Source organism: Zerene cesonia, chromosome 17 (assembly GCF_012273895.1).
Source record: "Zerene cesonia ecotype Mississippi chromosome 17, Zerene_cesonia_1.1, whole genome shotgun sequence".
Taxonomy (NCBI): Eukaryota; Metazoa; Arthropoda; class Insecta; order Lepidoptera; family Pieridae; genus Zerene; species Zerene cesonia.
In genome coordinates this window covers 7,217,815-7,245,314 of record NC_052118.1, presented here as the reverse complement: position 1 = coordinate 7,245,314, position 27,500 = coordinate 7,217,815, and the positions used below count along the sequence as shown (strand labels likewise).

Sequence of the window (27,500 nt, the reverse complement as noted above, 5' to 3'; positions counted from 1 at the left end):
ACAAGAAAATTTGATAAAATGTACATTTTTATAGAGAACATAAGTAACTGGTACAAAATTACAGCATTCATACAGCATCTCTCACAAACGACGTAATTTTCCGTTGAATTGAGAACGTTCCTGAATGCAAGGCACTGCAATTGCCCCGTTTAGCATAATACGGTGATACCATTAAGGCATAAAAGACATCAGAAATGGGTAAGCAAACAATACACGGCAAAGCCTACCCACGAATAAAAGCTTCTTTATAATTGCCTAACACAATAGACTTACTGAAACATCTTCAAAAATCATCACGCATATTATTATATATGTATGACTTTTTTGTTTTCGTATTTAAACGACTATAAGATACACTACATAAGCAACGTACACACACACACACATACACTACATATGTAAAACGTAAATAATATTTAACGATCAACATGCGTTGTTTATTCTATCCCTGTATAAATACTAGATACAGAACGTTTTCGCGTACCAAATTACCGACCTTGTTGTCTTCCCAACTTATTATTCGCTTTAAACAGAGGGTGACTCAAACACACCACTTAGACACCAAACAAGGGTGTATTAAGTGTGAGTTAAAATTTAAATTGATTCCACCCTCTATGGAGAAAATTCAAATAGTGTACTGTGATGTCGGGCGCGTAACATTGAGCTGTGGATTTCTTTTTCTGCAAATTGAACGCCTCAGGCCGTTTAGTCACTAAAGAACGGGACGTTGCATCTATATTAACGTACAAACACATGCACCATGATTATACGCTTCATTTGTATGGGAGGGTCGCAGTAACAAACCGAAATCTTTCAGTTTGCATCGAAAAATCGAGGGTCTTTCAAAGAGAGAATCTTAATGCTTTTTTTGATGCTATTTTTCAGGAAGAATCTATTTACTTATTTAAATCAGCGTCCCCAAAATACATACCAATTAAGTAGAACGTCATGCAATATTAATTATTGAATCGCTTTTCAACAAGGATTTTGTTTGATTTATATTATTCACGTATCTAATTAGCGATGACGAAATATTCTGAATTCCATCTCAGATCGTTTACCATAAGACCCCTAAAGTCGGTGAAGGCGAATGAGCGGCAATATTATGTAAATTTTCTCGATTTAAAGTATGAAACGCGTTTTACTTCTTTTTCTTCGGGATTCGGGTGGAACCGTAAAAGCTTTTACATTCGTCTCGCTTACAAAGTTAACAAAAGGCGCGACTACTTTCCAAGCACAATACTTAATTGACAGAAATTTTTCACTCTTTATAAAAACTTCCAAAACATGAACGTTCCTAATATCCATTATAAGTTTTAATTTCTTATAAATATTGATGGGATTCCTGCATAAAACGTTTCAAGTATGGAAAGTATCGTACATCTTACACCCTACAAAGGCGTTCAAGCCTTCAAGCATCTGCCCAAATCAATCTTAAATATTGAATTTGCCTCGTAATCTGCAGGAAAGTTGGACGGGAAACGAATCTCTATTACATTTTAACACAATTTGTTTCCAGTTCGCACCTTTCTACGTCATGTGGGGGCTTGAAGATTGGAAATTGAATGACATTTAGAATTTAATCGCTAAAACACAGTGAATGAGATACAAATTATGTCCAACTTTTATTGTGACTACCACGGAGCAAAGAAATTATATAACCGATATCGACCCATTAAAAGCAGCTCCATAAATTTTGCGCTTCGTAAAATAATCCGGTTTACATGTCATTCGAAAATAATTACACGATTTCGCAAAGGAAATGACATCAGCTTAATTTATTATTGACAGCAATATTTTCCGTCGTAACAATAACAATGTTAATCCGAATTTTTAACGGTCTACACGCTTTTCAGGCTCTGCCAGTCGCTGGTGGGATTATAAGCACGTCGATGGCCGCTCAGCGCAAACTTTTCGCTTAAGCCCCTCAACGATCCTCTTAGAGTGCACCTTGTAAATTAATTATTAATTTTAAAATTGGAATTTGTTGAATGCGTTTCAATTATTCATATCTGGGATTAATAATGGAGGTTATTGGAGCGGAGTTGAGATCGATGATTAAGGCATTTATGAGGAGTAAATGTGTAGAGGTAATTTTTTAATATTTTTAATTTAATCATAATATAATAATTGTTGAATAGAAGTAAATGTGTTACCATAAATTTGTTTGAAGTCGTATAAGACAGGCAGTTCAAATAAGTATATAATTAAAGAAAATATAAACAAGCCGAATATCCAACAAAGCATTTTTGCTATCTTTTATTTTTTATTAAAAAGTGAAGAGACTTTTTCTCTTCCTTCCTTGACCATTCCTTTATGCCCGTCTACAATCGCATTTTCTAAAGCTCACCTCTGCAAATGTTCATGGACGGAGGCCATCGCTTACCATATCAGGCGAACCAGCTCAACTGCCCACTGTGGCATAAGATTGAAGCTAACAAGAACGGAAATACATTTAATAAAAAAATACATTTTATATTATACATCTATTATTGCTCAAATATATACTTCACTTATTTCAATTACCGGATTTTCTTTAAAAATTCTTACGTTGAAAGATTTTAATTCCATTTCAATTTTGAAAATGGATACGCCGGCTTTGAGACATACATGAACAGTCAGAAGGAACTGTCACGACCAAGGCAAGCCAGCAAATGGATTGGTTGTCACGAATGCACGCAAGTGTAGAGAATTTCTAAGAAATAAATTCGTGCTAAGATCACGGAAAATAATTGAAAATTTAATACCTAATTTAATTTCAATGCCAGAAAATGAAGGAAATTTTATTGGTTTCATTAAGGCTAGAATAAAACTGGTACCGAACGATACATTTCATTTTAATTAAAAATACGCAGAGTTTTCGAAAACAGTTGATTATAAATAACCCTCCAAAGTGAGTCTGAAATTAAATTAGTAAACAATTTATTTATTATTGTTGTTAGGTATTGTATTTTATTTAAGACTCATGTATTATTACCTACAATCAAGCGAAAATGTATCGCATACATATTATTATTTTTTATTTATTTTGACAACTGCATTAATCGTTGATATAAAATTAATATGGACATCAGTCCATCAGTCATCATCAGATGACAGCATAAGTTAAGCCTAATTTCCAAAATACATTATTCTCTTTCTCATGCTTAATTTATTCGAAAGAAGAATTACAATTGAACAAAGATAAAAGCAAACAAAGCCGAACAGAAGCTACGTATAATATTGCAAAACAACTGAAAAAACATTTCATTACGCAAAAGAAAACATAGTTAATTCCCCGCAAAAAAGGGAAAGGTGACTTTCGCTCCCATTAAAACAAGAGATAAGCCTCGACTGTGCTGTCAACTCATACATCGTTAATTTTGGGAGAACTTCCACTTTTTTTATTATATCTACGCAATTCCTCGCTATATATTAAGTGTAGCGGTGACAACGCGTAACATTTATCTTTCTGTGGGGTAAATAAAAACCAAGTATTGTTTCCAGATAATTAACGGAGAGGCACTTATCGAGCTGGGAAATGTAACGATGTTAACTCAATTGTACGTGAAGATTTTGAGGGACTGGTTTTTGAGGCAGACCGAGCATAGGTAGAAAACGTTTATGTGGTACGGTTCACAAACGGTTGGTTTGAATTATTGGTATTTAGGAGTATATTGAGTGACACTTTGAATTTGGTTATTGTTCGTATAACAGGAATCGTTTTTGTAAGCATTTTCGGCAATTGGAAGCTTTACGAAGTTGTTATTAGGAGAAGGAAAGGATAAAATTTTGACTGGTTTTCCTAGTCTTATTCATTATTAATTTAATAAACAAAAAAAAACCATAGTATTTTCTTAACTAAACATGAAATCAAAAAAACTATTTAGAAGTCCGCGCTTGTACGTAAGTAAAAATATGTGCTAAACTATAAGGTTCGTTCATAAATTTTTATACCACACTGTTATGAAACCCAACGTGATTTTCTTTCAGCACTTGACGTGTATGACGGTAGTAAACCTTATAAGCAGTAATGCGAAACATTTCTTACCTGCCGCCGATATTGCAAGCTTGAGGACCGAGACCCTTGCTACTTACGCATGTATATAGAGTACTTAAGGTATGAGATGCGCGCGTCTGCTTGGAGCCTCCAGGCTTGAGGCTCTGAGTTCTGACCCTCCCCTCAGTGCCGTTTCGATAGCCGTGGAGGGTACACGTTAGGGCGGAACGCGGACCGCCTACGGGATTTCTCTCGTAACTGACTTGTAATTTTGCGACCGAACCGCTAATGCTGTAAGTGTATTGTGTTGTGTAATTGCTGAAATGTGAACGGACTCGCTAACTGTTTTGTTGGATTGAATGAGGTATGTTTTATTATTAATGTACTTCCTTTTTTATGTATTGTTTAAAAAGTTTTGTAGGAAGCTTTCAAAGTACTATTGAATATGTGATATGATGTGAGAGTTGTAATATAGAATGTATGATACCGTCAGGATCTGAAATTTATAAAAATCATATTAACTTAATTCATTCCTATAAGAATGACTGGACATTACCTACATCCTATTAGCAAAAATCCTTCTTGTTTATATGAATGTATTTCCATTATGTTTGTTTGTAATTTTTTATTTACGCTTTCGGCCCATTACATTTATCTGCTATTGAGAAGCGAACGTATGGCTATCATCTATCGAAATCACTTGTATCAACAGAGTTAAAAAAAAAAAACATAAATTACACCAACGCTTTTAGATCCATGACAATAGAAAAAAGAGATGTCAGGAATGGAGTCATTTAGATCCATTGTTATATGTGTGATATCTCCGTGAACTATACCGATTTGACAAATTAAATGAAACATTTTGTAAAATGTATGCCAAGCAATTATAGCCCTTATGCGTTAGACGCTAAACGTGTTCAGGCTTACATTTAAAATTGGTTATATTGGTTAGGAGATACAAAGAAACAACGATAAAACAGATAACGTGTTGTACAAAGGAGTGTTACAAAAGGTATTATTACGGATAAACACGCGGTATGTTTATCTCCGGCTGATACCTGAAATAAGTACGTCCGGTTACCGTTAAGGCTGTAGGGATTTGTTTATATGTGACTACCTTTTAAATAAATTGTGGCTTTCATTATTCAAGAAAGCGAAGAAAAGTAAAAAAATAATTTTGTTTAACTTAAAACAAACTAGGAAGATTTTGGATGCAGATATGCTAATGCGTGATAATTTATTAATGTTTATTATTTATTAATTAGTTTCTTTCAGTGGTTTTGCTTGTGTACGTCATCTTAGTACTTATGAACGGCTATCGTGTACGATAAAAAAAGCGCCGGGGGATAAAACTTGTATGAAATTTATTAATAACTCTCGATGTATAACGCTAATTATACTATTCGCTAACAAGAAAGTTGACTGACGATATATCGCTTACCTCATATAATTAACATGTTTGTGTCAAGGCATCTAAAATTATAAATTGTATCTGGATAAATCATGAAATCAGTATTTTAATTTTCACCATATTCAATTTGATTAGCACTTGTGCTTCGCATAATGATACCTTCTCACCTTAAAATAACAATTATAATATATAATTATGCCACAAGCTTTTCGCCCAGGTATTCAATGGAAAAAATTTACAGTCTTATAGTTTTCTCTCCATCATTTTCGTACCTGTGGTACCTGTGTGGTACCTGTGTACCTGTGGTACCTGTGTTAAAAACTCACTGGAAAATGTAAGTGCACAAGAGGCGATTTTATCCTGTAAATTTCATCTAAATCGGTCCAGTAATTCTAGAGATTAACGTCTTTCGAGCAAATAAACGCTCTTCAACTTTAAATATTAGTTCTACAGATGCAGATATACATATGTACATGTTTCATTAATAAAATGTACCTACACGACTGTATTATAAAATTAAGCTATGCATTCCCGTTTTTCGTCAAAATTACGAAAAAAAAATAAATGAAGGTAAATAATTAACATATGCTATATGAGAAGTTTAAATAAAGAAAGAAAAAACGTTGACTCCACAGAATTACAATTAAAAAAAAACAATAAACTTAAGACAAAACAATACAGTAATGAAAACAAAACATCTAGATAGACATTTCAAATAGACAATTTCTGACCATTGCTTCAGACAGGACTATTTTTTATATGAAAATTTCGAAATAAGTCAGATCAGCGAATGAATGATCATCTCCACAAACGTCTACCTAGTCATGATATTATAACTTATAAAAGTTCATAGAATTTAATTTTCTTAATACAGACTTATAACTAAAGAATACACAAGAGTTTATAAAATAATAATTCACCCGATAAGTATATAATGGTTAGATGATGTATCATAAATTTAATAGAATTATTGCTTGTATTCTTTTCCATAATCTTCCCAGCTCTTTCCTTAATTTCCCTAGTCAATCCTTTATTTTTCCCACATCACCATCGTCGTCCATCTATTTGAAGATGTGCAAGGTCTGCAAACATACTTACGTCTCTGCAAATCTATATTGACTATGGTAGTGTTTACCATCATACGATCCACCAGCCCTTATGCCAACGATGGCAAAAAAATACGCATTCAAAATGTTACCTACAAATAAAATCTAGTTATGGCCAGATTGCATCTTTATTGATTGCAATTCACCAATATTCGTCCAGCGAAATCTTTGATAAGTCGTGACATTACTCAATATTTCGCGCTCTCAATTGAATATCAGACGATCTGTGCAATTTATATATTTTTATCAGACGTCGCATCGGGCGGCGGTATCTATTACGAAATTGCCATTTGATAAATCGCCAAACATTATTATGGGCGGCAGAAGAAATGGACGCGCTCAACTTCAAGCAAACTCACTCGAATGCTGCTTTCCAAAAATCAACTTTACACCAACAGAATAAATTACTTTTCGGAAGGAACGGTTTTAAAGATGATTGAATGTATTTTTGGCAAAATAATATTACTTTACAAAGACACATAATGGAGAGGTATGAAATTAATAGGTACTCCCATTATTACACCTTTTATCTTAATATATTAGGTACTTTTTCACTAAATTAATTAACAACCATTACGTAATAAGCGCCATGGAGAAATAAATACACAACAATAAACACAATTCGTCGATCGTTTGTCTAGATGTATAAAATAATATATAAAAATTATACTATGAAGTCCACAGCCACAAAAACATAAAGAATTTTACATTATTGAGGTGGTTATAGCTATTATAATTAATATCGAAAAACAAATAAATACAACATTTGATTGAAATTAAAATAACGTTTCAATCGTTTTGCTTTCAATTTAGCTTATTTTGTTTGTGGAATACTTAAATATTGTAATAATATGTATAAATAAATACCTCAATTACGTTCACGAAGTAATTAATCTCAATAATGATTTTCTAAAATGGGATCAGCCACAATTTGCTAGAGAAATAAGCGCACCGGAATCGTGATAAAAATGCATTAAATTTTATATTCGTATAATATTTGCGTTCTAACCGGAAACAGAACATAATACCGCATACCGAATTTGCACGAAACCAGTTGACTATAAATGGGGACACAATATAAATATTATTTTATTTTATGTATCGTAAAAGAACGTACATGATTTTCAACATGGGGTTCTGTATGCTTTATTTTAAAATTCAAATTTCAAATTCAAAACGATTTATTGTGATTCACAGGTTATTAGGAAGGTATTACATTATATAAAGTTCTACTGTGATCTGCCATGTGGCGTACAATTGTCAATTTTTACATAAACAATTAATTAATAATATTTATACATATTTTTGTTTATACCAAGCACAAAATAACAAAGGCAAGATGTGTAATGTTATTGCCCATATTAAAATTTAATAGATATGTGTCATTGTATTTAGTTCAGTCAGTTATTTATTTATGATTGGTCAAAATATATATTTTATTATATGTCTTTAAAAAACGTACCAGTCTTCTGTATGGCACGTTCTTGTTTGTTGTGCACCAGAACAGATTCTTCAGTTACCTATGTGCCAAAATAAAGATACATCAAATGCGCATTTTTTAAGATTTCAGATACGGAAATTAGATGATTTTGTTTTGATTTAAAAACTTTAACATCAACATAAAAATTACATCATATAATGCCATTTTTAATCATTCTTTATGCAAATTCGCCGAGACGAGTCTGTAAATATAGCGTATGTATGTTAATATATTACACTAAACAAGTTTAACTTTGTCTTCAAAACTACGGAACAAGGGACGGCGGGTGGACACTGCCCGGTCAAATAGAAGTGGACTAATTAATAAGGGTTTGCGGTTGTTTGACTGCGGAACTCTAATTTGATTAAAAGGCATGTAATGAAATGTTTCAAGACACAGTACTTGTAAATATGACCGCCCATTTAGTAATTTCATGAGTTTATTGGCTTAACGTTCATGTTGTTTGCTTTTTAGGTCCTTTTCGTTATTCTTAAAAACGCAGTCTTATTGTTTAACTAAACCATACTGTTAACAATATAAGTTACTTGTAAATTACGTTAATTGCTGCGACGGAAATTTTATTTTAAAGCTAAATCTTAAATGAAAATTTGTTAATGCGTGCTACATTTGAAAAAAACATGTCACAGGAAGTTTAGACACTGTTAAACATCAATCCTTTTAAGACAAAACTATACGAGTGGCTAAATAACAATAATTTCTACAATGTATCCGAATTATTAAATTTGTGACCTTCCGTTAACTTTTACTATTGAATATTTACCTAAATGTTTTTATAATGAAACAAATAATTAATGTAATTTAGATATAATGTAAAAAAATTTACTATAAAATTATGTTATGAAGCGGAGCTAATTAAATTTGCATGCCCTTTGTGGCTAATGTGTAGAGTTGTGTAATATTTGTTAGCTTTTGTACACACATTACGCAAATAAAGAATTATTATTATTATTATAGACAATTGGAAGTATCTTAATATGTAATCTACTTTTGTTATAAGCTTAGACTACATTTCTAGAACCAACTTATTTTACATAGATAATATAATGGTTATTATATAGTTAATAAAATAGCAAGACGTTTGAATAAAAGATTATCTGTTTATTGTTAAAATTATTATAAAGCGGTAAATTAAATATACACAAACCTGAATCGGGATAAAATAAAGCAAAATGATTTCCCCTATAAAATATACGTACGGTGCCTAGCTTACGTAACATTTGCTTTATAGAATCACCTCTTGTCTATTAGAAAAGCGTGGCAGTAAATTATCAGCTGTTCGTTTTCCCTCTTCGGTGAGGTACGATCGCGTGTTGCTCCGACAGAATGAGCCACGCGATACCAAAATTTCCTTCGAAGATTGCCCTGCGTTTCTCATACGTGTGGTGTTGCCTGATTTCAAACGATCTGCGGGTAACGAAGTGGTTCAATATTGATTTAATTAATGTTTTATTTGTTACGGAATGTCTTTATGGTAACCCTGTTGGTAGTATATAAGTTTGTTACTAATCTAAACTTATATTCTAATATGGAAATATTTGCGTTTTTCTATGAATGTTTCCAATGTCTTCACACGAAAGCTACTGCAGTAATTTAAAAACCGAAATCTGAACTTCACTGAGTGATAGGATGTAGACGAGGCCAGGGGGGACCGATAGTTTTAATTACATTTGTTTTTGGTTATTATAAGTTATTGGAAGATATAACGAGCAAAATAAATAATACATATAAATAACCTTATAAAGATATGTAAGGTAAAGTCATTCCTTTACATTCAATATAAGAACTTTATTAGCATACCATGAGCATCAAAAAATCAATGTCCAATTCGATCGAAAGATAAAAATTCATATCATTACACATACGGCACATAATATACTGAATAAAAATGATGTGCCTAAAAATAAACTGCCAACAAAAAAAAATTGATACAATCATAACCAAACATCAAAATTATCCATCGAATTACGCTGAAATAACGTAAAAAATGTAACAAAGTAAAGCTTTATTAAGAAATACGAAAAGAAAACCTTTATCATTCGCAAGGGGATGGTTCGTTAGATATGTGAAAGTTTGTGGTGCGTGTTTTGAGGGTAGATGGAGCGATGTGTTAATTTAGAATGTCATGCTATGAGCAATCCCACATTTGGGAGGGTCTTGAAAAATTATTTGCCGAACACATTGTTGTGATGGAAAACTACATAGCGATAATTATCTAGAGAGATTAATGCTTTTTTGTAGGAATGCTTTGAAAGAACCATATGAAATGGTTCTCAGTGCTAGTTGTTTCGTTATGTTTTTTAAACAACACTTTTTTTGCCTATTAAGGCGTAATTTGAAAAGGTTTTATTAGTGTTAAAACTGTCGAATAACGCTTCTTCATGAAATTTCTCATAATAAACTTACAAAAATGTTCTATAATAATTCAATTTAGCGATATAAATATATAATAGCGCTGACATTTATTAAAACGTTTTAACGTTTACCTATAATAAATATGTTTGTTGAAAGAAACGTCATCGTAAATATGACTAAAATATGTAAATAGACATGAGACACTCTTAGACAAGATAATCTCATCTTGGTCATCGTGTATGTATCGATACAGCTAGAGTATCGAGGTAATAAATATTACACAAAATCTTAAAAATTGTTTGCTTTATTCCATAGGAACATGATGTTTAAATAGAGGTGATAATTAGAAACACACAAAATGCATTTACTAAGGTCAAAGCAACACCGGGCCGTTTATAGGCGGCAATTAGATTATGTGGCCCATAGCACGTAAATTATCCGGGGATACCAACTTTACCCTGCCTCCTCTGTTTAGCGAAAGCGAGACAAATTCGTACCAAATTGTCCTAGAGTTGCGGTCAATTGTACGTTTCTATGTAAATTTGTTGGCTAAATTGTGGAGTTTGATGCGAATTAGTCTGGTTGCATTGAATTAAAACTGTTGTTTCTATTGCTATGAGTCTTGGTTTATGGAAGTGTTCGTATGAATTATAATTGCATTATGTAGAAATGTGACAAAATAATTTTGCATATTGTGTGTATCGTTATATGTTAGCATATAATTAGCGCCTTTTAATACACAAAAACTCAATCATTTAACAGTTAACTGAAGGCACTTGCCTCTAATCAAGAGCACAACCTGTTTAAAAGAAATAAACAATTTTTACTTATTATTGTGATTGAAAAGTCAATAAAAGTACTAGTTTATTGAATTATGTATAAAAAAAAACAATAATTTATTAGCACTTTAGTAAAAAGTAAGTTAAAAAATCATAATCGAGTCTTTAATCTCCAAACCATTACTGCTTAATCATAGCCAATCTATGTCATTCTACAAAGAAACTTTCAAGGTAACGTGCAATTGTTATAAAACCAGGAAAGGTCTAAATACCTGCAGGGCTTTAACAAACCATTCGTCACACGCCGTGGTAAAAATATTATGTCATTCAATGTGCAAAAAGGCTAGTCTGTATAGAATAAAAGCTTTTGAACACCCACTATATACCATCGAGAATTACATGTCCGACAATAGACCAATGATTATGTTATAGTGTAGTGGTTGTAAAGTTAACAATGTCCGAAAACTGCTATTGTTTACGAGGAAATACAGTTCTACTAAAATTGAACGGAGAGGAATAAATGCTCTAGAAATTCAAGCTTTAAACTGAATGCTTAAAGTATACAATAGCATGATGATATTTTTTGATTACGTGACACTGTATCCGAATTGGCTACGTGGTGTAGAATCTGTGATTTATATGCATCTTTTGTTTTTGGCTGTTTAGCTAGTAGTATCAATAGCCGGCTCTGAGAAGGTCGTTATGCCTGCATTGTGCTTCTAGTATTGTTTCGAATGACATCGTTAGTAAGTAAGCGGGTGGTCGCGCATTGAAATTCAATTGACGACACGATAAATCACCGTTACTATACTGGAAATCATTTTGGTAATTGTCTCGATTACATTGTAGCTCGGTTTCAAGCTCATGAATAAATTAAGGAGTGTTATTACTGAATTAAAACACATATTTGTTGGTATAAAGTTTACAAACGTATCAATTTTTCCACTCGTTGTTTTTACGTTTGGTTTAAAAAATTCCTTTCATGTTTTTTCGATCGTACGTCATGTGTTGATATATTGCGTTAAAGATAACAATGAGAGTTTTGGACCGTTTGTCAAAATATAAACTTCGACCTACGTGATATAGGGAGCTTTACACCTACGTAATATGGTTTAGAGTGTCTTTATGTTGAATTCTAGTAATCTTTATTCTAGTCATCTTATTATTAGCGATTCTTGAAGAAATTCAAGGAATAATAAATGTTTTAAAAGTGATAAATAATTTTTTACATAAGAAGTCTAACTAAATTATATTCATCTATACACAATTTATGTATATTTCAATTCAAATAAATCGTTATATAAAGTATCATACTATGTGTATATAAATTCCTATTTATATAGCGACATTTTTTATTCTGTGTAAGAACTATAAATCACACCAAATGTTAACGTTTCGCGTAAAAAAATATTGTTGTTACCTCACTCTATAAAAAGTTTAAAGTATACATTCATTGCCCAAATGTTTCGAGCAACTAAAACCTACAATACCAGGCTTATTGTTGTCGTGGGACGAGTGATCTGTGATATCCATTGTGCTTCTCGGTGTTACAATAAGTTGACCATCAGACACGATCTTTTGTTGCCGGCAGCTGAACATTTTATAGACATCTACCCAACCGGAATGAGGTATGACTTTTATAAAATAGTGATCCATAATGTGGGGTGGTATCGAAGGCTGTATTTTATAAACGGTGACAAAACAGCACGGCTTGGGACGAGACCGTGAATGTAGACGATACTCACGCATCGTCATTTATCAATGATATCGATTTTTTGTTACACAACCAATTCCATTGATAGTTTTCGTTTACACCGTTTGGTGTAAGAAATGTTTTACTATCTGCCTTTAAATTTTAAACTGAAATGTTTTCATTCATACTCCGGTCCGCAAAAAATAGGGAGATTGCCAAATAAGTTTATTGAAATAAAACGAAATAATTTCCTCTTGTTTTCTGTTTAAATAATGAGCGCAAAACAAATTGGTCATTCCGAGTTTATTGAGTTGCAGCCAAAAATTTCGCTCGCGTTCCCCCATTTTAATTCGGGACTAAACCTTACTCCTTTCATTCAGCCAAATAACCTCTCGACGTTAACGAAGCAAGCAATAAAGAGACAGAATTAAAACGCACTAGGTGGAGTACCCTCTAAAAGATTTCACGGGCACCCAGCATTAACACTAGTACGATAATGAGGCAGACGGACGTTGGAGAATATCCAGGCTATCCCTTAAACATTCCGGGAACCCAGCCAAAATGGGTGGAGATATAAAAGTATTACTTATCGTTGTTGGCTTAAGTGAAATGTTTCGGGGTCGCTGTTGTATTTACGAATACGGCTACATAAGATATCTTATAAAACTTTATACGAACACAGCACTTACTAAACTTACGTAAGACGTGACCGACAGCAAGCTGTTTTAAAGTTAGTATTTATTTGGACGTGGTATGGACGAGTTTCTGGCCTGGGACGTGCTGAGTATAAATGTTTCTTTCCTTTCAATCATTCAGAATGTTGAAATGTCTAGACAAGTATGACTAAGCCGAGGTAGCAGCTACTGCTTCCTTAATTTTAAATGTCCCTTCGAGAATCGAACGTGAACCGCCTGCATTCTTTTCTTAAAAGCATTTTAAATTACTGTATATTAATTTATATTCCTTTAATGTAATAATGTATTGGTCATTTCATATTGTTTGCTAAAATAAGTGCTATGCACCCTAATAAAATTTTATTAACAAGTAATATCAGTGTATCCATTGTTGGCCACAGACCGCTTAGTAATAAGGGTATAAGGGATACGGGTGTGCTCATCTAGTGATTTTACTTTCAATAAAACCAAATGCTATAACACATTCCGTTAATCTATTCCGTCATCTTCTTTCATTAATTAATTTCATACGATTCTGAGGAAATTTGATTAGAGCCAGGAGAATTTATTCAAAGCCGTTCTCGTTTCATTAATACTCGCAGATATGTCCTAGATTTCGTCATACAACATTCATGACAACTCAATCAACATTTGAAGGTGTGTCGTGTCTGATTGTACGAATTTACATATCGCCGCACGGTAGGAAACCCCTGCGATTTACTCAAAATTAATACCATGCAATCAGCAATGAAAGGTCTTGGATAGCTTATTTTATTAAGATCCTTATAAAAAGGTTTGGTATTCTAATTGAAACGTAATAAAAAATATGGTTCACAAATGTTAATTGTGATCAATAAAGTTCATAAACAATATTTGTACGACACCATCTTGATTATTTATGCTACTAGCAACAAGTTTTGCATGCAATTTGAAAAACATCGTTGCAATAGTTATGGAATATACGTATTACTAAAATTACAAAAAGTCCCAAAGTATCAAAATTTATACATACGTAAATAATTTTTGAATCATGTCGACATTATATCAACATATTTTAATCAAAATCGACAAAAAATGAAATAGATCCACGATTTAAATTAGTAAACTGTTGATTAAAATTAGTATCCATTTATAACCGTAACCGTATATTCTGGTAGCTTATTCAATCTCCCGAAACCGGCGTAAAATTGGGTGTTCTTAATTATTCTAACCAACTAGCATGTATCTGCAAAACGATACAAGTTAATTTCTTACGTTAATTGAACAAACAATAATTTTCTACTAGAACGACTCATTCACTCTCGCGTACATCTATCTCCTTCATTGTCTTGTCAATTAGTCATAAAATGTTCTATCTGGTATTCTGTTGTTGTTTTTAATTGTATACTGTCTTTAGGCCTGCATTCAGTTGAATGAATGAAGTATATCCCTTAGAGTTCGTTCAGAATCAATAATAAAAATAATAATTGCGTACACGAAACTCTGTTGCCTATTAATTGTCTATTAAAGCCTAGAAACAATAAATACATAATTTTCAAACTAGAAATCAACTTAACTTAATAAAAATGGTCTATTTATAAATAAACATTATTTATTTATATGAATTGGTTAGATTATTCTTTATTCTGTAAAAATATTAACGTCGTATCAAATGCACATTATTTCAATCACGAAATTACAACCCGTAATCTTTAATCCAGTTTTACAAAAAAGTGACCGATGTGCTCAGGATGATACCACTCAAGAATTTAAAGTGAGACAGAATTACAATAATTTCCTTTCAAACTCAAAACGCGTGTGAAAACCCACTGAGTTATCGAGCCAAAAACCAAAAAAAAAATGACATATACAGTAGAATTAAAAACATTTAAAGAGTTTCTGGGAACGTCAATTAAAAATTAAATATATCAAACAACATAGCATTAGAATCAAGAGGGACATAATATTTCACTGCCTCTAGATCTAACGCTTTAAATAGTTTTTCAACTACGTCAATAGACTTTTAAACTCTTAGTTTCGTCAAAGTAACGACACCGCACGCCAGCTCTTAGAACTTAATAAGTTAGGACACGTCCGCCCGCAAGCTGCTTGAAGCATGTAGCGAATCCGACGTGGCTTTCTCAGCAAAACAAGTAGCTTATCCAGCTGAAATATTAATAACGCAGTGCAGGAAAGACGGGATGATAAAATAGTTTATCCCCGATGCAATCGCGACATGCAGAATAACTGGTGGAAAATCGAGGAACATTCGTGTGACTTTCAGATAATATTTTGTGAAAGCTTATTTCATATTATGTTGCTGTATTGAAATATTAAATTATACAGCGACATTGTTTCCAACGTTTGAATTTGTGATTGAATGTAAATTGGCGCCTAATTAACAAAGCTTACTACAGAATTTAAAAAGTAGCATGACGGGTAATTTCGTAAAAAGTGTGAAGACCAATTGTATTGTCAAAATAAACATGGAATTAAAAGCTTTTCTATGTCTAGTAATGACATGATATTAAAACGTAGTTAAGCTGCAGTAGCAAAGCACGTTTCTCTACTAAACCTAAGTCAACAATCTCCAGCGTGTAGCGCAACGGTAACGTTTACTTTTCTTTATCAATATATAATTAGAGCGCTCAGTTTCACAGATGAATGCTTCAGATAAGATTTAGTGAGCTTAACATGGCGCCCGGGATTAGTTGCACTCCAGCCTCTAGTTCTACAAGGCGAGTGATTAGCGTGTCTTTCATCGGAAGTCTTTCAACGCGATGTGACGCTTCAAACCATGATTTCGAAGCATCGAGAACGCTATTACGTAGAGTGCACTTTAAAATTCGTTGTCACGTCTACTCGCATCTTGACATGTACGAAGACTTCCAGTGTTGCTCTTTTCCTGAAAATACTATGTGTATTTGTATGGATTTTCTCTTAACATACGGCTTTTTAACATGTGTGTAAGAGTCTTATTTTGATGTGCAAGCAATGAAACAACAATAGGTATTGTAGATTAATAATGACTTCAATAGTCACGATTCCATTAAAATTGTATCGCTGTTCAAACTATTCTTTGATTCTCTTCTGTCTCTTTGGATAAATGTAACCGTATATTATTCTCTATATCAAATATGATTTGGTAAGAGTAAATGCTATGCAATATGGATGTTTCAAAGATCCCAGAACTATGATTAATCATTTTCTTCTATTTGTTAGATTTCCATGTGTGTGTATATGCCTCAATCATAGGGAAGATTTTGACGAATTTTTATAAGGTGATAAATAATTAATAATTTTTAGAGTTGGCTGTCCGTACACGGGGATTAAATAATAATATGCATGTAAATTTCGTTAAAAATATAATTCTGCCTCTTTTGCAGAGTCCAGGCGGAGGCCAAGTATTTTAATATTTTCTGGTGGGCAGAACAATAATTTAGTACATAGACTAAAATAGGATACTGATTTATCCAAAGTAAAGCAAAATATAAAATGTCGTAAAAAAATTAAACTTTATCTAAATACCGTAACGAATCAATGTTCTATTAATTATTTTAACATATAATATTAACAGCAAAGTACTGAACATAAATTATGACTAATTCCTTATCTTTCCACCTCAAGGGGTTAAAGAACGGAAGGGTTAACTAAAACACCAATGAACATTGATTAATATTACATTACTTTGAAGTCTTCTTTGAAAAGTAACTCGTTGATACTTTGTATTTTGCTCCATCATCGAACTTATATTACTCAGTGCCAGTTTAAACAGTGGGACTATAAAAATGATATGACGGGCATCAATTTGTCATTTTACCCGCATCTTTATTCGGAGATGTAAATTAAAAGAGTATTATGACGCGAAGCGAGTGTATGCAACGGTTTTGTATGACTATCCTCATAGTAGATTTCTCGATGTAAACAGTTTTACAGGTTTTAAAATGCAGAGAATCCAATTTATTATTGCCAACCTTGGTGTTTTCTACTATTTGTTGTTAAAACGGCAACAGATATACATCATACATAAAAAAATTCAAATGTCTAACTATCACGACCATGAGATATATCCTGGCGACAAATAGACAGACAGATGCAGCGAAGTATTAGTGATAGGATCCTTAAGCCCTAGAAATAACAATACCCTTCAAGATTTTCTTTTGTTTTAATGTTTCTTGGGAATTCTATAAAAAAAGTAAAACGAAATTATCGGATTTGTTTGGCTATCATGAGGCAATTTAATACAACATTGACATATTGTTTGATATTACTATAACAATATCCAGTATACGCTCAAGCAAGCACATGTAATTTGTGGAAATATATATGAAATTCAATTTCAAACATCAATTTCTCATACATTGCTATTTATTTAAGTAAATCTCGCACCTCCTTAATCACGTCTTAATCCGTAATAAGTTGCGTTCCCAAAGATTTAACATCGCCCTAGCCACACGTATAAGCCCGCTATAAAATTTAATATCAATTCACTTGATACTGGCTTTGCGGAGCAAGCTGGATAGTAAAAGGATCCTACGTAATGGCAACCTCATCTCAGCAGTAAACTTATAGGCACATTGACCTACAGAAGGTCAAAAGAATCTATGAGAGAAATTATTTGACCCAAGGGAGATGTCGCCTTGGAATGGAAAATATATGGCGTAATTTTAGCTTTTAGGTGTATTTTGTTGAGATGGTTGGAAATGTTTTAATGTGTATAAAATTTGCAATTATAGCTATATTAATATTGTTAATAGATATTATTAATTTTTATATGTTAATGATATTATTCTCATAAATGTTTTAAGTATCAATTTTGAAATAAATGTACACGCACATCCGTACGAAAAATGTGCCATGCACTGTGTAACTGCCTAATAACTCCAAGTGTAATGTTAGTTAAGTTTAATTTTTTTAATAATGAAAAAAGAATAAGCTTGATATTTTTTAAAATATGTAATTTTAAATTTTTCATATAATTAGCTTATATTCACTGTAACTCAGGACTTTAAGCCACATATTTATACAATTCAAATAAAAATACGTCACAATCGATATGCACATTTTTTCTATCCTTTAATGATCTTTGATGCTTGTTATTTTCCTTTGTTAAAATGATTCTCGTCTACATTCAATTTATAAGGTAGCTGGCTATACGAAAATAGGTTCATTGTTACATATTATTTGGCATTTTCAGTGTAGCAACCACGAGCCATCGGACGTTACACGTCGAAAATGTCTGCTCCATCACCGTTCTAAGTTAAAATTAACCTAGATCGATAGGGATTATTCTCACATTGCACCAGCATTGCAGACATTTTATAAATAGCCAGATTTTATAGCGGCATTATCTAGCTTGTTGACTCTTGGCGTAACAAAACTGAATTTAGTGTCGTATAAAAGAGCTGTAAATATGGGGTCCAATTTTTCTTCATAAAATATACAAAGTATGCGGTTTATAAGGTTTATGGCCGTCCTTAATTACTTTGTTTACTTCTCGCATGTTAATTTTTAGCTAAACATTGTACAATGTTCAAATTAAAATAATGAAAATATGAATTTCATTTTTGATTTCTTTGAAATTTTACACGGGAAAATGATATTAAAATTTTGATAAAACTCACGTCAAATGTAGAAAAAAAAATAGAAACACAAAACATCAATTTAAACATATTTTATTCATTCCTTGTGTTTATTATCATGGCAGATCATTAACGAGCTACTGAAATTATTTCTTAAATTATTAGTAAACATTACAATATTATTATATCCTCAGTGGCATAAACTATAATATTAATTGCTTGTTGGTAAATTGTAAAAAATGTATTATTACTACATTAAAGTGGGCATGGGTCCGAATTAGCAAATAATTTTCCACGAATTCGATTTTTCAGTCAAGCAGCGCCAGGCCTCAGTTCCAAAAACGTCGTCCCCAAAAGTGAGACATGTCTGGAAACTGGAAAGTACAGGCGCTACATCGGCGTGGCTGGGCAAATGTTAGCTAGGGGTTGATTCACTACCCTGCGTCCCCGGCATCTCGAGCCGTCGACTGTACAATACGACCAGTTCCCTTTCAGAGTTCGGGAAGGAAGGACGTGCCGCCGCGTCCCTGTTGGCGCGAAATTTAACTCGGGTTTTCGTGTTTGTGTTGTGCGTATTGGACTTGTGGTATAGTTTAGTTGGATGTAAATTACGTTTAATGTAAGTTGATATGCACTATTTGTTTTGCAGTTTCGAAATTATATTTAATAGATCAAATTACTAAAAGTTTTTTCGGATCATGGGATGAATGCCTTGGGATATTTTAATAGCTAGATTATTCTTAAATTTACATAAACATTTTATGTTGATAAAAATATCTCGTGACAGCTCGGACATTTTATGAAATCAACAAACATTTTTAACATCAAACAAAGGGTGTCAAGTGTATGAAGAACACATAATGATAAGCATTATCTTCATTATCTGTGTTTGTTATCACTTACAAGTTACATCGTAACGCTTTTACTGTTTCTTTTCTTCAACTGAGTTTCTCTTTTAAATAGTATATCTTTGACATGTATACTTAACTGAGTTTATTATAAAATGTTATTTCTTTAATCTAATATTTGCGTTAATTAAAGTATAATAGAACTGGTGTAAGGTTGGTGATAGGACTGCTCTTGAGTGCTATGGCATTGTAAAATATAAGTGCAGAAGGGACGTCAAAATGTACTTAGGGACCAAAAGTCGTTTTTCGAAGACATTTTACAAAGCTCTCAAGAGTCTAAGAAAGAAAAAACGACTTCCGCCGGCACGGACCTCTTATCATTGGAGAGTGAACGATGAATTAGCAAAAAAATTTTTGTGAATTCGAAAATATTTGCGTTCAATGGTTTAAGGCTTAGTCAATGGAGATTTTAATTGCAGTTTTGTTGATATATGTATACCTCTTAAGATTGGTAGTCTCGATTTAAAAACATCGTTGTTTGTGAAATCGCAATTATGAATAAATTATTTTCAAACACCAAAGTGGAGAATGATTTCTGATCTATGTTTACTGATATCAGAAAAGAAATTATTTGTTTGATAATTTTTAAGTGTTCGTTTATTTGTTGCGCTTTAAACCAAAAACCTATTAGGTTATTTTTGTAAATTATTTTCACATACAAAATCAATGTATTACGCCAGTAGGTACCAAAATCAATTTTTTATCATTATTTGTTACTTATTAGGAGTAGCCACTCATTTTTAATTATGACAAATTAAATAACAGTAAACAATATGTTTTTTACTCAATCTATTATTGACTAGGGGTAGTAACTCCATATTAATTATTACAAATTCAATAAAAATAAATAATACGTTTTTTACTCAATGTTATACGCATCATTTCCATATCGAAAATCGTTAATTATTCAGATATTTTATTGTATTGGGACATTATGTAACAAAGAAAATTATGGTACTTTCGTATCAACCAATCAGTAATAACATTACTAAGCTCTTATATCCCATTGTTTATGTATATTTTATGAGCTTATGTATTTTAATACCTGTAGACTTTGCTCATATCAGATTGTATTGTCTTGTTTAATAGAAAAACATGGTACTAAATTGAATTGCATGAATTAAGTAACGAAGTCTTTTTAGTAAATTTAAGTTTTTGAAATATACGCATTTTAACAATAACACAAATTACAAGTCAATATTTATGATGATATTGTGAGCATTCTTCAGTTAATTTTAGTTTACTTGTCCAAGTTTATGTATTCTCAATTCAACTTTTAAAAGGTAATCTACCTAAAAAGATGAAATTTTTTGTTCTATGACATAACATAGAAATAACAAAACACAATATATTTTTTCATGTAATCTTTATGTTTATAGATTTTATCGTATGTTCACAAAATATGTACCATATTTTAAGGTTAGTTAATTGCATTGTTAAATTTGACGGTTCGATCAGGAAACATTCAAACAGACTGGATACATTAGTTCGTAAAATTGCGTCATTTGATATCCCAACAAGTGTTACATTACTAAAATGTCAGAGTTTAAAAAATATCTTTTTTCAATGTTAAACGGAAAGGGTGACGCAGAGCTAATTTTTTATTATATACTCATAATGTACAATTTTTATAACGTATTGTCTGTGTTCGAATTGTTTTTATTAGCAATGAATTTTTTCTTACGTCATTATTAACATTTTTATGAAAACTACGAAGGTATATTATACTAAAGGTAAATTATAAATTATAAAAAAATAATAAGAATGAGGCTAAGAAAATAGCATAAATACGAAAAATTTAAAATAAATGTATACAAATAAAAGCATTTAAACATACAGTGTTATTTGTACATAAACATTTTCTACGATGATGTATAAAGACAAAAAAATAACACGTGTAGTTTAATTATTTCTTAAGACGGATCACTTAAAGATGAAATGGCACACTAAATAATGCTCAGTAGTAATTTTAAATATCCATACATTATATAAGAATGTAACGTACTTTAAACAGGAAAATATATGGATACAATAGTAATGTGTACAATAGTAATTTAAGAGGAGCGAAGATTTCTCTTAACGTTACAATTATTAATCAATACTATAAACATATTCTAGATTTACCATAACATTTCTATAATAATCTATCTGTAATGTCTAATGATATAGCCCAACAACAATTTTCAAATTGTAATAACAAACCCTAAAAAACTCTTGCATCGTAACTACACCTAGCCCAATATCAAAACATAGCCCTCCGAACACGATTCAAAACATTAGAATCAATACGACTGTCTAATGTCTCAAATCCTGTTGGTAACGCGGTGTCGCGGGGTCATCGGTTACTAACGGATGCATCCCATCTCTACGCTTAACATACAATAGTACCAAATATGCGCATATTGATACAATGTTTAGGTCGTAGTGTCGCGAAAAGCGGCCGTTACTTTTACGGGAAATATGTAAAAAATAAAGAGGAATACGCTTCAAATTGAGGACCACCGCAGTATTTGAAATTGCAGAAGTTTGTCACCAACTTTTGCTGACTGAAGATCAACATGCTAGATCTAGGCGACTGACGCAAAATATAAAATTGTATTATGTATGTATTAATCGACGTTCCTAAAAATAATGAAGTCGAATTGAGAAATTCGAACGTATATTTATATGATTTCTCAATAACTCTTTGGGTTGTCAACCAATCGGCTTGATTCTTTTTGTGTTTGATTCTCTTATGGTCCCATGTACTTCTGGAGGGATACCTCTCATTGGACGACGGTGCTATTTTTTGAAGAAAATAATTTAAAGTTGTAGTTTTTTATATTTTTCCTATGTTTTTACATGGATAATGTACACCTAGTGTATATTAAATAAAAATCGTTTGATGAAATTGATTTGGTCACATTGCAAAGGATGGATAAACAGCATAATAAGTAGGTATATGAAAGTCACTGAAGTACAAAATCTAATTGAGATAATATTAATTTATTATTTTATATATTCATTAAGTCCCTGTGGAACAATTTAATATGCCCGACAAATAATATAGTTTAAAAGAGTTTCAAAGAATATCCTAATAAAATTAATTAGATTTTCGTGTACGGAACCTATAAAGTTACATTGATAGCTCTTATCGAATTTAATAAAACTTTGCCGCGGGACAGGCAACTTTATCAACATTTTATGAACACTTTAGAACCGTAAAAGTATCCTCTTATCCTCTTTGAATGCTTGATAATCCAATTTCAGTTAGAAATTTATGGTATCTGACGATTCTGGAAAATTTACTTTGAAAATGATGAATGTGACAATAGCCGGGATGCTTCCAATTTGATTAGGTCATGTAATTACTGTCTTTACGTTATCGGCCGCGCTCAACTTTAAAAGCCTATTTCTGTAACTGATAAAGTGGAGATATGTGATGACCTCGCTTCTCCCATACTGAGGATAACAGACACAATGAATTTTAATACAGAACGCTAGCCGACCGAGTGAGCTCGTAAATAAGTCCTTATCGAATAGGTAATTGGTGATGTGGGCGATCGCTTTCATATTGATAGTGATACCCAACACGTGGCTATAAATTAAATCATACTGTCTTAACTTTATCGCACACTTCGAATGACAAACTGATACAAATTACTCACATTATAATGAACGACCCATTGGAAATCACTTACAGCGGTCCCTCTTACACTTAAATACAGTTTACTTAACCATCTTATCAGGCAAGAACAAATATATCAAAATGCAACTTCAGTAGTTAGGGATTGAGATAAGGCGGTGGTTTAAAAAAATATAATAACTTTTTATGACTTTAGAACACCCATCTAGAGACGCTCGACCTCGATTGTTACAATAACATTTCTGAGCCTCCACATTTTTAATATCTAAAGTGTAAGGCAAACAATTGAATTTCTTGAGAATTCAAGATGCTTCTGGTAATCATATAAAAATATTAACAGATGCCGTGTTAAAAGAGTCGTTTTACATCTATCAGTCAGTTATACGAAAACCGAATAAATTACAATTTCCATCCATTACGCCCTCCGCTTTTGTAATTTTTCGTATCATTTCCCATGGAGGGTGTGATGGAGAGATGAATATAATAGCTGTCCACATTGTATAGGTACATACAAGGCTGATTTTTCCTTGGTATATGATATTCGCCCGTGAAATTCGCCTGTCCGAGACCCATGGCGATCCATCAACAATTAAATGTTGGACTGTTGACGATACATTATCAGCTGCGAATGTACTCTGATTGATGGTGGCTGGTGCTATGAAACTGAATGTTTGTGTTCACGCCTGATTACTACTTTGTGTGAGAATACTGTCGCTGGCATGAACGATGACCGATTAGTGATTTTTGGATTAGATGAAAGGCTTCCTATGCGTTTAATAATAGAATCATTGTGCTAACTTCTAATAAATTTAGATCTTATTATTATGATGATGTTGATAAGTTATACACTTAAAATCATGAAAATAAAGGCAGTAGTGAAATAAATTTGAATAACTCGCTCAATTAATTCGTCTCTATGCTAAAAATCAATAAATCGTATTATAAACTGTGCACAACAACCCAATTCATTCGTCTACGAAAATGAAAGGATCCGAATACGCATCATTTGATATGAACAATGAACATCTGATATTAATACTTAGAACGGGGTTGCTGTAATCGCGGCTCCATATTTTAGCTTAATTATTCTATCCGGTGGATAATTAATTAAACAAAAGACTCTGCCTAGGTAGATATAAAAGCTGAGGCCTATTGTTGTTTGGGATAACAGGGAAAAATCTGCGATGCTTCCGGCTGTGTCTCCCTCACTCATTGTTCCGCCTTCCTCATTCCAATTTACGTAGTCTTTCATCGCGTGACTGATGCATTTATCATTTGTTTGAGTAATTTCTTTAGCCTTATAAATTGTTTATTGAACGGGCATGTCTAATCGTTTTTGGGCTCCTTCTGATATGTTTTTGATTTGAATCCGAGGGACTGATTTGTAGACTTTTAGTTTAAGGGGTCGCTCTGGGTCGCGGTTCCCATGCGTTGGGGTGTTACGCTATTTTAGTGCGTTCATTCGATAATTTATTGCCAAGAATCGTTCTATGCTTTTAGGAGGATGGCACACTTGGAGATGGGTGAGACATTTTCGTTAAATTTATGTGACTATAAAAGCCCATAAGTAATGTGCGATTGTCGTAAAATTTATTCTCAATTTCTAACTTGTTTCTTGAAAGAACAAATAACAATTATCATTAAAGCGCCAGATGCTTTGTATTAAAAGTAAAAGCGTGTCGCAATAAAATCTCTGAAAATATTAGTTTCAATTGATGTACAGACAACCCTTTTATTACGTGCGTTTTATTATCTATATATACTTTTCCGTGTGGCATGTCAACTATTTAACGGCTTAACAAGCCCATTAAAGAGTTGAAATGTCGAACCAATTTTGTACTTAAATAATTTGTCGGAGGAATCCGTACTCTAAATCGTTTCCAGATTTAGCTTCGGGCTGTTCGAAGCAAACACAATTTGTTAAGACTAAAACAATGCATAATGTATACAGAGTGTAGGTGTGCAATGAAATTATATTAATTATTATTTTCTTGTGTTTGATAAATATTATGTTAATTATGCAATTAAAAATATAGATATATATAAAAATATTATATTTGTAAAGAGGGTGTATAATATTTTGTTAGACTAAATATTTATAATGTTACGTTTTAAAGCTTTGATTATCACTTAGATAGGACATATAGTACTAAATTGGAATAACGCCACGAACATCATTACACAAGTTGATAAGTTTTATGGCATAACGCAATGTCATGGAAAGAGCAATGAGGTGTAAGCGACTCACAGCTGCTATATTCATCTATTGATATTATATCTGTTAGTCCCTATTTTATGGGGATGTTTTATATAAGTACATTTAGAAATTAAGCTTTTTGGTTACGTATTTTTAAAAGAAAACACACCGTAGAACCAAGTAATTTAGCAATCAACTGTAATGAAGAAAAACTATTTATTAAAATTCACTACTTGTGAAAATAGTTATGAACATTTCATTTCACAAAAATAAGGTTGATCTTTTTGTTTGACTTAATAACAGTAATAAATAACGTCATTAAATCTAAATATAATATAAACTCACATATGTGACGATATGTTACAAACTGTAAAATGCATTAGTCAAGTAACATTACCAGAGTTCCTCAATTCTTGGCAAGTCGCAAGCTCATCTAGGGATGTCTCCAGAAATAGAACAACTAGTGGAGTATATAAATTAGCTGTCAGGATGCTAATCGTTCCGACAGCCCGCGATGAAACTTTAGAGTCTATCAGTGGTTGTCTGAAAGGCCAACGTGTACGCCTAAAATAAACATACAATAATGGCATCCATTTCTTTCTCAAGCAAAACACTGGCAACGTTCAGATTAATTTGTTTTTAATAAATAAAAAATACCATGGAGTATTAATGTAATCAATATACTGTTCTTCGGATTAAATACTCTATCGAACAGTTTCCTCTAATATTCGGGGGTAAATTTTGAATGGGAACGAACCGTGAACTCAGAAATTAGGTCCCCCTCGTCCAGATTCACACGGTTTGCAGAAAAATTATGGCGAACGGTGCACAATAGAACACAATTACGGCGGCCGTGGTAATGAACGCGCCAATGAGATAGCAATAAAATTTCTGCTCACAATACGGTCATAATTAGAATTAACTGTCTCATTCCCGCCCATATCCGATGGCGATCTTTATTTTACTTCATTGACATTGTCCAGAATAGCGGCCCATTTCACCGCAAATAACTTCGGTGGTCGTTTCGGAGATCTTTGGGTCGTTAAGGCATTATGACTAAATTGTGACTTATTGCTTTTATATTGCGTTCGTACGCATGTTTTACAGATTGCTTCATTTGAAATATCTTTGGAGAAATTTGTAATGAGTATTTTTTGCATTGAAATTTACTGATACCGTAAATTCATTGAACATATAAGGGGTTTGTTGTATAACATAAAAAATTAAACCGATTCAACGTTATATAATTTTTAATACTTTATACAAAACGAAAATATTTTAACAAGTATTTAATCCTCGAGAAAGCGAATTTTATGAGATTTTAAAGGTAATAATGCACTTTCTATAAAAAAAACTGTATAGTTCAAACTTTCAATACGAGTCGAGTTATTGTTCATTATTCAAAAACGAAATGTGGCTGAAGTAAAATAAAATATCAAGTTGCACAACTTAATAATGACAGAAAACTCTCGAGTGTGTACTCATGAATGGGCTTTGTTTCCGCAAACAGCTGGAACAAAAACTGAAGTCCTCGCCACAAACACTTCATTTAGGAGTTTTTGTTAAACCAATTAAAACGATACTGGTCTCTAAGTTGTTTCATTAAAATTGCTAGGAAAGTCTTTATTTAGTGGACTTAGAGAGAATTACGACGCAGCACGTCCATTGTTGTGGGTTTTTGGGAAACAATGCGTCATTGTGCATAAAATCTGGA

At 32.3% G+C, this 27,500-nt stretch overlaps 1 protein-coding gene across 2 annotated transcripts in view; it reads left to right on the top strand.

Moving 5' to 3' along the window:
- The first annotated feature begins 4,183 nt into the window (after positions 1-4,183).
- The window catches only part of LOC119833661 (roundabout homolog 2-like), a 47,121-nt gene continuing 23,804 nt past the window's right edge, over positions 4,184-27,500 (top strand). Inside the window, exon 1 of one of the 2 annotated variants that reach the window (XM_038357775.1) lies at positions 4,184-4,343. The gene's annotated coding sequence lies outside the window, so the exon portion shown is untranslated. Of the gene's footprint in view, positions 4,344-19,555; positions 19,676-27,500 lie in introns of those variants that run through there. The other variant, XM_038357776.1, reaches the window with a different exon arrangement.